At 56.6% G+C, this 14,164-nt stretch overlaps 1 protein-coding gene across 1 annotated transcript in view; it reads left to right on the top strand.

Annotated features, from left to right (window-relative positions):
- Positions 1-633: 633 nt before the first annotated feature.
- Positions 634-14,164, top strand: part of LOC144954618 (ubiquitin-like domain-containing CTD phosphatase 1) — a gene marked incomplete at its 3' end in the record, with an annotated part of 28,770 nt that continues 15,239 nt past the window's right edge. The window contains exon 1 of the mRNA XM_078885076.1: positions 634-796. The remainder of the gene's footprint in view (positions 797-14,164) is intronic.

The following is a 14,164-nucleotide window of genomic DNA, read 5'->3' as shown; positions in this document are numbered from 1 at the left end:
CACACGCGCAAAATCCATCACCACGAATCGATCCAAGCGGAATCGTTACACCTTAAGAATCGACTTCATTCGCCCCTAACCCACCAAAACGAATCGATCCAAGCGGAATCGTTTCACCTTAAGAATCGACTCCACACGCTAAAAATCCATCACCACAAATCGATCCAAACGGAATCGTTACAGCTTAAGAATCGACTCCACTCGCAAAAAACTCCATCACCACGAATCGATCCAAGCGGAATCGTTACACCCTAAGAATCGATTCCACACGCACAAACCCATCACCACGAATCGATCCAAGCGGAATCGTTACACCTTAAGAATCGACTCCACACGCACAAACCCATCACCACGAATCGATCCAAGTGGAATCGTTACACCTTAAGAATCGACTCCACTCGCCCCAACCCACCAACACGAATCGATCCAAGCGGAATCGTTCCACCTTAAGAATCGACTCGACCCGCTAAAAATCCATCACCACGAATCGATCCAAACGGAATCGTTACAGCTTAAGAATCGACTCCACTCGCCCCTAACCCACCAAAACGAATCGATCCAAGCGGAATCGTTCCACCTTAAGAATCGATTCCACTCGCAAAAAATTCCCCCCAACCGCCAAACCAACAACAACGGGAATCGATTCCCGATTCGGAATCGACACGCACTGGAATCGATCCCCTATCGATTCCGTCCGTGCAGTGAAATCTGCCGGGAAAGTCCCCGGGGCTGAGAAGCGGCCGAGCGGACAGCCACAATCAGCACTCACTGCCTCAGCAGCAGCAGCATCAGCTTGGTGAGAAACAAGTCGGCTGTGGGTTTCTGTGGGTGTCTGTGTCTCTGTGGGTTTCTGTGGGTGTCTGTGTCTCTGTGGGTTTCTGTGGGTGTCTGTGTCTCTGTGGGTTTCTGTGGGTGTCTGTGGGTGTCTGTGTCTCTGTGGGTTTCTGTGGGTGTCTGTGTCTCTGTGGGTTTCTGTGGGTTTCTGTGGGTGTCTGTGTCTCTGTGGGTTTCTGTGGGTGTCTGTGGGTGTCTGTGTCTATGTGGGTTTCTGTGGGTGTCTGTGTCTCTGTGGGTTTCTGTGGGTGTCTGTGTCTCTGTGGGTTTCTGTGGGTTTCTGTGGGTGTCTGTGTCTCTGTGGGTTTCTGTGGGTGTCTGTGGGTGTCTGTGTCTCTGTGGGTTTCTGTGGGTGTCTGTGTCTCTGTGGGTTTCTGTGGGTTTCTGTGGGTGTCTGTGTCTCTGTGGGTTTCTGTGGGTGTCTGTGGGTGTCTGTGTCTATGTGGGTTTCTGTGGGTGTCTGTGTCTCTGTGGGTTTCTGTGGGTGTCTGTGTCTCTGTGGGTTTCTGTGGGTTTCTGTGGGTGTCTGTGTCTCTGTGGGTTTCTGTGGGTGTCTGTGGGTGTCTGTGTCTATGTGGGTTTTTGTGGGTGTCTGTGTCTCTGTGGGTCTCGGTGAGTCTCTGTGGGTGTCTGTGGGTCTCTGTGTGATGAGTCTATGGGTCTCTGTGTGGTGGTGAGTCTGTGGGTCTCTGTGTGGTGGTGAGTCTGTGGGTCTCTGTGTGATGAGTCTATGGGTCTCTGTGTGGTGATGATGAGTCTGTGGGTCTCTGTGTGGTGGTGAGTCTGTGGGTCTCTGTGTGGTGGTGAGTCTGTGGGTCTCTGTGTGGTGGTGAGTCTATGGGTCTCTGTGTGGTGGTGAGTCTGTGGGTCTCTGTGTGGTGGTGAGTCTGTGGGTCTCTGTGTGGTGGTGAGTCTGTGGGTCTCTGTGTGGTGGTGAGTCTATAGGTCTCTGTGTGGTGGTGAGTCTGTGGGTCTCTGTGTGGTGGTGAGTCTGTGGGTCTCTGTGTGAGTCTGTGGGTCTCTGTGTGGTGGTGAGTCTGTGGGTCTCTGTGTGGTGGTGAGTCTGTGGGTCTCTGTGTGAGTCTGTGGGTCTCTGTGTGGTGGTGAGTCTGTGGGTCTCTGTGTGGTGGTGAGTCTGTGGGTCTCTGTGTGGTGGTGAGTCTGTGGGTCTCTGTGTGGTGGTGAGTCTGTGGGTCTCTGTGTGGTGGTGAGTCTGTGGGTGTCTGTGTGGTGGTGAGTCTGTGGGTCTCTGTGTGGTGGTGAGTCTGTGGGTCTCTGTGTGGTGGTGAGTCTGTGGGTCTCTGTGTGGTGGTGAGTCTGTGGGTCTCTGTGTGGTGGTGAGTCTGTGGGTCTCTGTGTGGTGGTGAGTCTATGGGTCTCTGTGTGGTGGTGAGTCTGTGGGTCTCTGTGTGGTGGTGAGTCTGTGGGTCTCTGTGTGGTGGTGAGTCTGTGGGTCTCTGTGTGGTGGTGAGTCTATGGGTCTCTGTGTGGTGGTGAGTCTGTGGGTCTCTGTGTGGTGGTGAGTCTGTGGGTCTCTGTGTGAGTCTGTGGGTCTCTGTGTGGTGGTGAGTCTATGGGTCTCTGTGTGGTGGTGAGTCTGTGGGTCTCTGTGTGGTGGTGAGTCTGTGGGTCTCTGTGTGAGTCTGTGGGTCTCTGTGTGGTGGTGAGTCTGTGGGTCTCTGTGTGGTGGTGAGTCTGTGGGTCTCTGTGTGAGTCTGTGGGTCTCTGTGTGGTGGTGAGTCTGTGGGTCTCTGTGTGGTGGTGAGTCTGTGGGTCTCTGTGTGGTGGTGAGTCTGTGGGTCTCTGTGTGGTGGTGAGTCTGTGGGTCTCTGTGTGGTGGTGAGTCTGTGGGTGTCTGTGTGGTGGTGAGTCTGTGGGTCTCTGTGTGGTGGTGAGTCTGTGGGTCTCTGTGTGGTGGTGAGTCTGTGGGTCTCTGTGTGGTGGTGAGTCTGTGGGTCTCTGTGTGGTGGTGAGTCTGTGGGTCTCTGTGTGGTGGTGAGTCTATGGGTCTCTGTGTGGTGGTGAGTCTGTGGGTCTCTGTGTGGTGGTGAGTCTGTGGGTCTCTGTGTGGTGGTGAGTCTGTGGGTCTCTGTGTGGTGGTGAGTCTATGGGTCTCTGTGTGGTGGTGAGTCTGTGGGTCTCTGTGTGAGTCTGTGGGTCTCTGTGTGGTGGTGAGTCTATGGGTCTCTGTGTGGTGGTGAGTCTGTGGGTCTCTGTGTGGTGGTGAGTCTGTGGGTCTCTGTGTGAGTCTGTGGGTCTCTGTGTGGTGGTGAGTCTGTGGGTCTCTGTGTGGTGGTGAGTCTGTGGGTCTCTGTGTGAGTCTGTGGGTCTCTGTGTGGTGGTGAGTCTGTGGGTCTCTGTGTGGTGGTGAGTCTGTGGGTCTCTGTGTGGTGGTGAGTCTGTGGGTCTCTGTGTGGTGGTGAGTCTGTGGGTCTCTGTGTGGTGGTGAGTCTGTGGGTGTCTGTGTGGTGGTGAGTCTGTGGGTCTCTGTGTGGTGGTGAGTCTGTGGGTCTCTGTGTGGTGGTGAGTCTGTGGGTCTCTGTGTGGTGGTGAGTCTGTGGGTCTCTGTGTGGTGGTGAGTCTGTGGGTCTCTGTGTGGTGGTGAGTCTGTGGGTCTCTGTGTGGTGGTGAGTCTGTGGGTCTCTGTGTGGTGGTGAGTCTGTGGGTCTCTGTGTGGTGGTGAGTCTGTGGGTCTCTGTGTGGTGGTGAGTCTGTAGGTCTCTGTGTGGTGGTGAGTCTGTGGCTCTCTGTGTGGTGGTGAGTCTGTGGCTCTCTGTGTGGTGGTGAGTCTGTGGGTCTCTGTGTGGTGGTGAGTCTGTGGGTCTCTGTGTGGTGGTGAGTCTGTGGGTCTCTGTGTGGTGGTGAGTTTGTGGGTCTCTGTGTGGTGGTGAGTCTGTGGGTCTCTGTGTGGTGGTGAGTCTGTGGGTCTCTGTGTGGTGGTGAGTCTGTGGGTCTCTGTGTGGTGGTGAGTCTGTGGGTCTCTGTGTGGTGGTGAGTCTGTGGGTCTCTGTGTGGTGGTGAGTCTGTGGGTCTCTGTGTGGTGGTGAGTCTGTGGGTCTCTGTGTGGTGGTGAGTCTGTGGGTCTCTGTGTGGTGGTGAGTCTGTGGGTCTCTGTGTGGTGGTGAGTCTGTGGGTGTCTGTGTGGTGGTGAGTCTGTGGGTCTCTGTGTGGTGGTGAGTATGTGGGTCTCTGTGTGGTGGTGAGTCTGTGGGTCTCTGTGTGGTGGTGAGTCTGTGGGTCTCTGTGTGGTGGTGAGTCTGTGGGTCTCTGTGTGGTGGTGAGTCTGTAGGTCTCTGTGTGGTGGTGAGTCTGTGGCTCTCTGTGTGGTGGTGAGTCTGTGGCTCTCTGTGTGGTGGTGAGTCTGTGGGTCTCTGTGTGGTGGTGAGTCTGTGGGTCTCTGTGTGGTGGTGAGTCTGTGGGTCTCTGTGTGGTGGTGAGTCTGTGGGTCTCTGTGTGGTGGTGAGTCTGTGGGTCTCTGTGTGGTGGTGAGTCTGTGGGTCTCTGTGTGGTGGTGAGTCTGTGGGTCTCTGTGTGGTGGTGAGTCTGTGGGTCTCTGTGTGGTGGTGAGTCTGTGGGTCTCTGTGTGGTGGTGAGTCTGTGGGTCTCTGTGTGGTGGTGAGTCTGTGGGTCTCTGTGTGGTGGTGAGTCTGTGGGTCTCTGTGTGGTGGTGAGTCTGTGGGTCTCTGTGTGGTGGTGAGTCTGTGGGTGTCTGTGTGGTGGTGAGTCTGTGGGTCTCTGTGTGGTGGTGAGTATGTGGGTCTCTGTGTGGTGGTGAGTCTGTGGGTCTCTGTGTGGTGGTGAGTCTGTGGGTCTCTGTGTGGTGGTGAGTCTGTGGGTCTCTGTGTGGTGGTGAGTCTGTGGGTCTCTGTGTGGTGGTGAGTCTGTGGGTCTCTGTGTGGTGGTGAGTCTGTGGGTCTCTGTGTGGTGGTGAGTCTGTGGGTCTCTGTGTGGTGGTGAGTCTATGGGTCTCTGTGTGGTGGTGAGTCTGTGGGTCTCTGTGTGGTGGTGAGTCTATGGGTCTCTGTGTGGTGGTGAGTCTATGGGTCTCTGTGTGGTGGTGAGTCTATGGGTCTCTGTGTGGTGGTGAGTCTGTGTGGAGTGGGTCTCTGTGTGGGGGTGAGTCTGTGGGTCTCTGTGTGGTGGTGAGTCTATGGGTCTCTGTGTGGTGGTGAGTCTATGGGTCTCTGTGTGGTGGTGAGTCTGTGTGGAGTGGGTCTCTGTGTGGGGGTGAGTCTGTGGGTCTCTGTGTGGTGGTGAGTCTGTGGGTCTCTGTGTGGTGGTGAGTCTGTGGGTCTCTGTGTGGTGGTGAGTCTATGGGTCTCTGTGTGGTGGTGAGTCTGTGTGGAGTGGGTCTCTGTGTGGGGGTGAGTCTGTGGGTCTCTGTGTGGTGGTGAGTCTGTGGGTCTCTGTGTGGTGGTGAGTCTGTGGGTCTCTGTGTGGTGGTGAGTCTGTGGGTCTCTGTGTGGTGGTGAGTCTGTAGGTCTCTGTGTGGTGGTGAGTCTGTGGCTCTCTGTGTGGTGGTGAGTCTGTGGCTCTCTGTGTGGTGGTGAGTCTGTGGGTCTCTGTGTGGTGGTGAGTCTGTGGGTCTCTGTGTGGTGGTGAGTCTGTGGGTCTCTGTGTGGTGGTGAGTCTGTGGGTCTCTGTGTGGTGGTGAGTCTGTGGGTCTCTGTGTGGTGGTGAGTCTGTGGGTCTCTGTGTGGTGGTGAGTCTGTGGGTCTCTGTGTGGTGGTGAGTCTGTGGGTCTCTGTGTGGTGGTGAGTCTGTGGGTCTCTGTGTGGTGGTGAGTCTGTGGGTCTCTGTGTGGTGGTGAGTCTGTGGGTCTCTGTGTGGTGGTGAGTCTGTGGGTCTCTGTGTGGTGGTGAGTCTGTGGGTCTCTGTGTGGTGGTGAGTCTGTGGGTGTCTGTGTGGTGGTGAGTCTGTGGGTCTCTGTGTGGTGGTGAGTATGTGGGTCTCTGTGTGGTGGTGAGTCTGTGGGTCTCTGTGTGGTGGTGAGTCTGTGGGTCTCTGTGTGGTGGTGAGTCTGTGGGTCTCTGTGTGGTGGTGAGTCTGTGGGTCTCTGTGTGGTGGTGAGTCTGTGGGTCTCTGTGTGGTGGTGAGTCTGTGGGTCTCTGTGTGGTGGTGAGTCTGTGGGTCTCTGTGTGGTGGTGAGTCTATGGGTCTCTGTGTGGTGGTGAGTCTGTGGGTCTCTGTGTGGTGGTGAGTCTATGGGTCTCTGTGTGGTGGTGAGTCTATGGGTCTCTGTGTGGTGGTGAGTCTATGGGTCTCTGTGTGGTGGTGAGTCTGTGTGGAGTGGGTCTCTGTGTGGGGGTGAGTCTGTGGGTCTCTGTGTGGTGGTGATTCTATGGGTCTCTGTGTGGTGGTGAGTCTATGGGTCTCTGTGTGGTGGTGAGTCTGTGTGGAGTGGGTCTCTGTGTGGGGGTGAGTCTGTGGGTCTCTGTGTGGTGGTGAGTCTGTGGGTCTCTGTGTGGTGGTGAGTCTGTGGGTCTCTGTGTGGTGGTGAGTCTATGGGTCTCTGTGTGGTGGTGAGTCTGTGTGGAGTGGGTCTCTGTGTGGGGGTGAGTCTGTGGGTCTCTGTGTGGTGGTGAGTCTGTGGGTCTCTGTGTGGTGGTGAGTCTATGGGTCTCTGTGTGGTGGTGAGTCTGTGTGGAGTTGGTCTCTGTGTGGGGGTGAGTCTGTGGGTCTCTGTGTGGTGGTGAGTCTGTGGGTCTCTGTGTGGTGGTGAGTCTATGGGTCTCTGTGTGGTGGTGAGTCTGTGTGGAGTGGGTCTCTGTGTGGGGGTGAGTCTGTGGGTCTCTGTGTGGTGGTGAGTCTGTGGGTCTCTGTGTGGTGGTGAGTCTGTGGGTCTCTGTGTGGTGGTGAGTCTGTGGGTCTCTGTGTGGTGGTGAGTCTGTGAGTCTCTGTGTGGTGGTGAGTCTGTGGGTCTCTGTGTGGTGGTGAGTCTGTGGGTCTCTGTGTGGTGGTGAGTCTGTGGGTCTCTGTGTGGTGGTGAGTCTGTGGGTCTCTGTGTGGTGGTGAGTCTGTGGGTCTCTGTGTGGTGGTGAGTCTATGGGTCTCTGTGTGGTGGTGAGTCTGTGTGGAGTGGGTCTCTGTGTGGGGGTGAGTCTGTGGGTCTCTGTGTGGTGGTGAGTCTGTGGGTCTCTGTGTGGTGGTGAGTCTGTGGCTCTCTGTGTGGTGGTGAGTCTGTGGGTCTCTGTGTGGTGGTGAGTATGTGAGTCTCTGTGTGGTGGTGAGTCTGTGGGTCTCTGTGTGGTGGTGAGTCTGTGGGTCTCTGTGTGGTGGTGAGTCTGTGGGTCTCTGTGTGGTGGTGAGTCTGTGGGTCTCTGTGTGGTGGTGAGTCTGTGGGTCTCTGTGTGGTGGTGAGTCTGTGGGTCTCTGTGTGGTGGTGAGTCTGTGGGTCTCTGTGTGGTGGTGAGTCTATGGGTCTCTGTGTGGTGGTGAGTCTGTGGGTCTCTGTGTGGTGGTGAGTCTATGGGTCTCTGTGTGGTGGTGAGTCTATGGGTCTCTGTGTGGTGGTGAGTCTATGGGTCTCTGTGTGGTGGTGAGTCTGTGTGGAGTGGGTCTCTGTGTGGGGGTGAGTCTGTGGGTCTCTGTGTGGTGGTGAGTCTATGGGTCTCTGTGTGGTGGTGAGTCTATGGGTCTCTGTGTGGTGGTGAGTCTGTGTGGAGTGGGTCTCTGTGTGGGGGTGAGTCTGTGGGTCTCTGTGTGGTGGTGAGTCTGTGGGTCTCTGTGTGGTGGTGAGTCTGTGGGTCTCTGTGTGGTGGTGAGTCTATGGGTCTCTGTGTGGTGGTGAGTCTGTGTGGAGTGGGTCTCTGTGTGGGGGTGAGTCTGTGGGTCTCTGTGTGGTGGTGAGTCTGTGGGTCTCTGTGTGGTGGTGAGTCTATGGGTCTCTGTGTGGTGGTGAGTCTGTGTGGAGTGGGTCTCTGTGTGGGGGTGAGTCTGTGGGTCTCTGTGTGGTGGTGAGTCTGTGGGTCTCTGTGTGGTGGTGAGTCTATGGGTCTCTGTGTGGTGGTGAGTCTGTGTGGAGTGGGTCTCTGTGTGGGGGTGAGTCTGTGGGTCTCTGTGTGGGGGTGAGTCTGTGGGTCTCTGTGTGGTGGTGAGTCTGTGGGTCTCTGTGTGGTGGTGAGTCTGTGGGTCTCTGTGTGGTGGTGAGTCTGTGGGTCTCTGTGTGGTGGTGAGTCTGTGAGTCTCTGTGTGGTGGTGAGTCTGTGGGTCTCTGTGTGGTGGTGAGTCTGTGGGTCTCTGTGTGGTGGTGAGTCTGTGGGTCTCTGTGTGGTGGTGAGTCTGTGGGTGTCTGTGTGGTGGTGAGTCTGTGGGTCTCTGTGTGGTGGTGAGTCTGTGGCTCTCTGTGTGGTGGTGAGTCTGTGGGTCTCTGTGTGGTGGTGAGTCTGTGGGTCTCTGTGTGGTGGTGAGTCTGTGGGTCTCTGTGTGGTGGTGAGTCTGTGGCTCTCTGTGTGGTGGTGAGTCTGTGGGTCTCTGTGTGGTGGTGAGTCTGTGGGTCTCTGTGTGGTGGTGAGTCTGTGGGTCTCTGTGTGGTGGTGAGTCTGTGGGTCTCTGTGTGGTGGTGAGTCTGTGGTCTTTGTGTGGTGGTGAGTCTGTGGGTCTCTGTGTGGTGGTGAGTCTGTGGGTCTCTGTGTGGTGGTGAGTCTGTGGCTCTCTGTGTGGTGGTGAGTCTGTGGGTCTCTGTGTGGTGGTGAGTCTGTGGGTCTCTGTGTGGTGGTGAGTCTGTGGGTCTCTGTGTGGTGGTGAGTCGTGGGTCTCTGTGTGGTGGTGAGTCTGTGGGTCTCTGTGTGGTGGTGAGTCTGTGGGTCTCTGTGTGGTGGTGAGTCTGTGGGTGTCTGTGTGGTGGTGAGTCTGTGGGTCTCTGTGTGGTGGTGAGTATGTGGGTCTCTGTGTGGTGGTGAGTCTGTGGGTCTCTGTGTGGTGGTGAGTCTGTGGGTCTCTGTGTGGTGGTGAGTCTGTGGGTCTCTGTGTGGTGGTGAGTCTGTAGGTCTCTGTGTGGTGGTGAGTCTGTGGCTCTCTGTGTGGTGGTGAGTCTGTGGCTCTCTGTGTGGTGGTGAGTCTGTGGGTCTCTGTGTGGTGGTGAGTCTGTGGGTCTCTGTGTGGTGGTGAGTCTGTGGGTCTCTGTGTGGTGGTGAGTCTGTGGGTCTCTGTGTGGTGGTGAGTCTGTGGGTCTCTGTGTGGTGGTGAGTCTGTGGGTCTCTGTGTGGTGGTGAGTCTGTGGGTCTCTGTGTGGTGGTGAGTCTGTGGGTCTCTGTGTGGTGGTGAGTCTGTGGGTCTCTGTGTGGTGGTGAGTCTGTGGGTGTCTGTGTGGTGGTGAGTCTGTGGGTCTCTGTGTGGTGGTGAGTATGTGGGTCTCTGTGTGGTGGTGAGTCTGTGGGTCTCTGTGTGGTGGTGAGTCTGTGGGTCTCTGTGTGGTGGTGAGTCTGTGGGTCTCTGTGTGGTGGTGAGTCTGTGGGTCTCTGTGTGGTGGTGAGTCTGTGGGTCTCTGTGTGGTGGTGAGTCTGTGGGTCTCTGTGTGTGGTGAGTCTGTTGGTCTCTGTGTGGTGGTGAGTCTATGGGTCTCTGTGTGGTGGTGAGTCTGTGGGTCTCTGTGTGGTGGTGAGTCTATGGGTCTCTGTGTGGTGGTGAGTCTATGGGTCTCTGTGTGGTGGTGAGTCTATGGGTCTCTGTGTGGTGGTGAGTCTGTGTGGAGTGGGTCTCTGTGTGGGGGTGAGTCTGTGGGTCTCTGTGTGGTGGTGAGTCTATGGGTCTCTGTGTGGTGGTGAGTCTATGGGTCTCTGTGTGGTGGTGAGTCTGTGTGGAGTGGGTCTCTGTGTGGGGGTGAGTCTGTGGGTCTCTGTGTGGTGGTGAGTCTGTGGGTCTCTGTGTGGTGGTGAGTCTGTGGGTCTCTGTGTGGTGGTGAGTCTATGGGTCTCTGTGTGGTGGTGAGTCTGTGTGGAGTGGGTCTCTGTGTGGGGGTGAGTCTGTGGGTCTCTGTGTGGTGGTGAGTCTGTGGGTCTCTGTGTGGTGGTGAGTCTGTGGGTCTCTGTGTGGTGGTGAGTCTGTGGGTCTCTGTGTGGTGGTGAGTCTGTAGGTCTCTGTGTGGTGGTGAGTCTGTGGCTCTCTGTGTGGTGGTGAGTCTGTGGCTCTCTGTGTGGTGGTGAGTCTGTGGGTCTCTGTGTGGTGGTGAGTCTGTGGGTCTCTGTGTGGTGGTGAGTCTGTGGGTCTCTGTGTGGTGGTGAGTCTGTGGGTCTCTGTGTGGTGGTGAGTCTGTGGGTCTCTGTGTGGTGGTGAGTCTGTGGGTCTCTGTGTGGTGGTGAGTCTGTGGGTCTCTGTGTGGTGGTGAGTCTGTGGGTCTCTGTGTGGTGGTGAGTCTGTGGGTCTCTGTGTGGTGGTGAGTCTGTGGTCTCTGTGTGGTGGTGAGTCTGTGGGTCTCTGTGTGGTGGTGAGTCTGTGGGTCTCTGTGTGGTGGTGAGTCTGTGGGTCTCTGTGTGGTGGTGAGTCTGTGGGTCTCTGTGTGGTGGTGAGTCTATGGGTCTCTGTGTGGTGGTGAGTCTGTGTGGAGTGGGTCTCTGTGTGGGGGTGAGTCTGTGGGTCTCTGTGTGGTGGTGAGTCTGTGGGTCTCTGTGTGGTGGTGAGTCTGTGGCTCTCTGTGTGGTGGTGAGTCTGTGGGTCTCTGTGTGGTGGTGAGTATGTGAGTCTCTGTGTGGTGGTGAGTCTGTGGGTCTCTGTGTGGTGGTGAGTCTGTGGGTCTCTGTGTGGTGGTGAGTCTGTGGGTCTCTGTGTGGTGGTGAGTCTGTGGGTCTCTGTGTGGTGGTGAGTCTGTGGGTCTCTGTGTGGTGGTGAGTCTGTGGGTCTCTGTGTGGTGGTGAGTCTGTGGGTCTCTGTGTGGTGGTGAGTCTATGGGTCTCTGTGTGGTGGTGAGTCTGTGGGTCTCTGTGTGGTGGTGAGTCTATGGGTCTCTGTGTGGTGGTGAGTCTATGGGTCTCTGTGTGGTGGTGAGTCTATGGGTCTCTGTGTGGTGGTGAGTCTGTGTGGAGTGGGTCTCTGTGTGGGGGTGAGTCTGTGGGTCTCTGTGTGGTGGTGAGTCTATGGGTCTCTGTGTGGTGGTGAGTCTATGGGTCTCTGTGTGGTGGTGAGTCTGTGTGGAGTGGGTCTCTGTGTGGGGGTGAGTCTGTGGGTCTCTGTGTGGTGGTGAGTCTGTGGGTCTCTGTGTGGTGGTGAGTCTGTGGGTCTCTGTGTGGTGGTGAGTCTATGGGTCTCTGTGTGGTGGTGAGTCTGTGTGGAGTGGGTCTCTGTGTGGGGGTGAGTCTGTGGGTCTCTGTGTGGTGGTGAGTCTGTGGGTCTCTGTGTGGTGGTGAGTCTATGGGTCTCTGTGTGGTGGTGAGTCTGTGTGGAGTGGGTCTCTGTGTGGGGGTGAGTCTGTGGGTCTCTGTGTGGTGGTGAGTCTGTGGGTCTCTGTGTGGTGGTGAGTCTATGGGTCTCTGTGTGGTGGTGAGTCTGTGTGGAGTGGGTCTCTGTGTGGGGGTGAGTCTGTGGGTCTCTGTGTGGGGGTGAGTCTGTGGGTCTCTGTGTGGTGGTGAGTCTGTGGGTCTCTGTGTGGTGGTGAGTCTGTGGGTCTCTGTGTGGTGGTGAGTCTGTGGGTCTCTGTGTGGTGGTGAGTCTGTGAGTCTCTGTGTGGTGGTGAGTCTGTGGGTCTCTGTGTGGTGGTGAGTCTGTGGGTCTCTGTGTGGTGGTGAGTCTGTGGGTCTCTGTGTGGTGGTGAGTCTGTGGGTGTCTGTGTGGTGGTGAGTCTGTGGGTCTCTGTGTGGTGGTGAGTCTGTGGCTCTCTGTGTGGTGGTGAGTCTGTGGGTCTTTGTGTGGTGGTGAGTCTGTGGGTCTCTGTGTGGTGGTGAGTCTGTGGGTCTCTGTGTGGTGGTGAGTCTGTGGCTCTCTGTGTGGTGGTGAGTCTGTGGGTCTCTGTGTGGTGGTGAGTCTGTGGGTCTCTGTGTGGTGGTGAGTCTGTGGGTCTCTGTGTGGTGGTGAGTCTGTGGGTCTCTGTGTGGTGGTGAGTCTGTGGGTCTTTGTGTGGTGGTGAGTCTGTGGGTCTCTGTGTGGTGGTGAGTCTGTGGGTCTCTGTGTGGTGGTGAGTCTGTGGCTCTCTGTGTGGTGGTGAGTCTGTGGGTCTCTGTGTGGTGGTGAGTCTGTGGGTCTCTGTGTGGTGGTGAGTCTGTGGGTCTCTGTGTGGTGGTGAGTCTGTGGGTCTCTGTGTGGTGGTGAGTCTGTGGGTCTCTGTGTGGTGGTGAGTCTGTGGGTCTCTGTGTGGTGGTGAGTCTGTGGGTGTCTGTGTGGTGGTGAGTCTGTGGGTCTCTGTGTGGTGGTGAGTATGTGGGTCTCTGTGTGGTGGTGAGTCTGTGGGTCTCTGTGTGGTGGTGAGTCTGTGGGTCTCTGTGTGGTGGTGAGTCTGTGGGTCTCTGTGTGGGGGTGAGTCTGTAGGTCTCTGTGTGGTGGTGAGTCTGTGGCTCTCTGTGTGGTGGTGAGTCTGTGGCTCTCTGTGTGGTGGTGAGTCTGTGGGTCTCTGTGTGGTGGTGAGTCTGTGGGTCTCTGTGTGGTGGTGAGTCTGTGGGTCTCTGTGTGGTGGTGAGTCTGTAGGTCTCTGTGTGGTGGTGAGTCTGTGGGTCTCTGTGTGGTGGTGAGTCTATGGGTCTCTGTGTGGGGGTGAGTCTATGGGTCTCTGTGTGGTGGTGAGTCTGTGGGTCTCTGTGTGGTGGTGAGTCTGTGGGTCTCTGTGTGGTGGTGAGTCTGTGGGTCTCTGTGTGGTGGTGAGTCTGTAGGTCTCTGTGTGGTGGTGAGTCTGTGGCTCTCTGTGTGGTGGTGAGTCTGTGGCTCTCTGTGTGGTGGTGAGTCTGTGGGTCTCTGTGTGGTGGTGAGTCTGTGGGTCTCTGTGTGGTGGTGAGTCTGTGGGTCTCTGTGTGGTGGTGAGTCTGTGGGTCTCTGTGTGGTGGTGAGTCTGTGGGTCTCTGTGTGGTGGTGAGTCTGTGGGTCTCTGTGTGGTGGTGAGTCTGTGGGTCTCTGTGTGGTGGTGAGTCTGTGGGTCTCTGTGTGGTGGTGAGTCTGTGGGTCTCTGTGTGGTGGTGAGTCTGTGGGTCTCTGTGTGGTGGTGAGTCTGTGGGTCTCTGTGTGGTGGTGAGTCTGTGGGTCTCTGTGTGGTGGTGAGTCTGTGGGTCTCTGTGTGGTGGTGAGTCTGTGGGTCTCTGTGTGGTGGTGAGTCTGTGGGTGTCTGTGTGGTGGTGAGTCTGTGGGTCTCTGTGTGGTGGTGAGTATGTGGGTCTCTGTGTGGTGGTGAGTCTGTGGGTCTCTGTGTGGTGGTGAGTCTGTGGGTCTCTGTGTGGTGGTGAGTCTGTGGGTCTCTGTGTGGTGGTGAGTCTGTGGGTCTCTGTGTGGTGGTGAGTCTGTGGGTCTCTGTGTGGTGGTGAGTCTGTGGGTCTCTGTGTGGTGGTGAGTCTGTGGGTCTCTGTGTGGTGGTGAGTCTGTGGGTCTCTGTGTGGTGGTGAGTCTGTGGGTCTCTGTGTGGTGGTGAGTCTGTGGGTCTCTGTGTGGTGGTGAGTCTGTGGGTGTCTGTGTGGTGGTGAGTCTGTGGGTCTCTGTGTGGTGGTGAGTATGTGGGTCTCTGTGTGGTGGTGAGTCTGTGGGTCTCTGTGTGGTGGTGAGTCTGTGGGTCTCTGTGTGGTGGTGAGTCTGTGGGTCTCTGTGTGGTGGTGAGTCTGTGGGTCTCTGTGTGGTGGTGAGTCTGTGGGTCTCTGTGTGGTGGTGAGTCTGTGGGTCTCTGTGTGGTGGTGAGTCTGTTGGTCTCTGTGTGGTGGTGAGTCTATGGGTCTCTGTGTGGTGGTGAGTCTGTAGGTCTCTGTGTGGTGGTGAGTCTGTGGCTCTCTGTGTGGTGGTGAGTCTGTGGGTCTCTGTGTGGTGGTGAGTCTGTGGGTCTCTGTGTGGTGGTGAGTCTGTGGGTCTCTGTGTGGTGGTGAGTCTGTGGGTCTCTGTGTGGTGGTGAGTCTGTGGGTCTCTGTGTGGTGGTGAGTCTGTGGGTCTCTGTGTGGTGGTGAGTCTGTGGGTCTCTGTGTGGTGGTGAGTCTGTGGGTCTCTGTGTGGTGGTGAGTCTGTGGGTCTCTGTGTGGTGGTGAGTCTGTGGGTCTCTGTGTGGTGGTGAGTCTGTGGGTGTCTGTGTGGTGGTGAGTCTGTGGGTCTCTGTGTGGTGGTGAGTATGTGGGTCTCTGTGTGGTGGTGAGTCTGTGGGTCTCTGTGTGGTGGTGAGTCTGTGGGTCTCTGTGTGGTGGTGAGTCTGTGGGTCTCTGTGTGGTGGTGAGTCTGTGGGTCT

This window comes from Lampetra fluviatilis, unplaced genomic scaffold (assembly GCF_964198595.1).
Source record: "Lampetra fluviatilis unplaced genomic scaffold, kcLamFluv1.1 SCAFFOLD_766, whole genome shotgun sequence".
Taxonomy (NCBI): domain Eukaryota; kingdom Metazoa; phylum Chordata; class Hyperoartia; order Petromyzontiformes; family Petromyzontidae; genus Lampetra; species Lampetra fluviatilis.
This window is presented reverse-complemented; position numbering and strand designations above follow the sequence as displayed.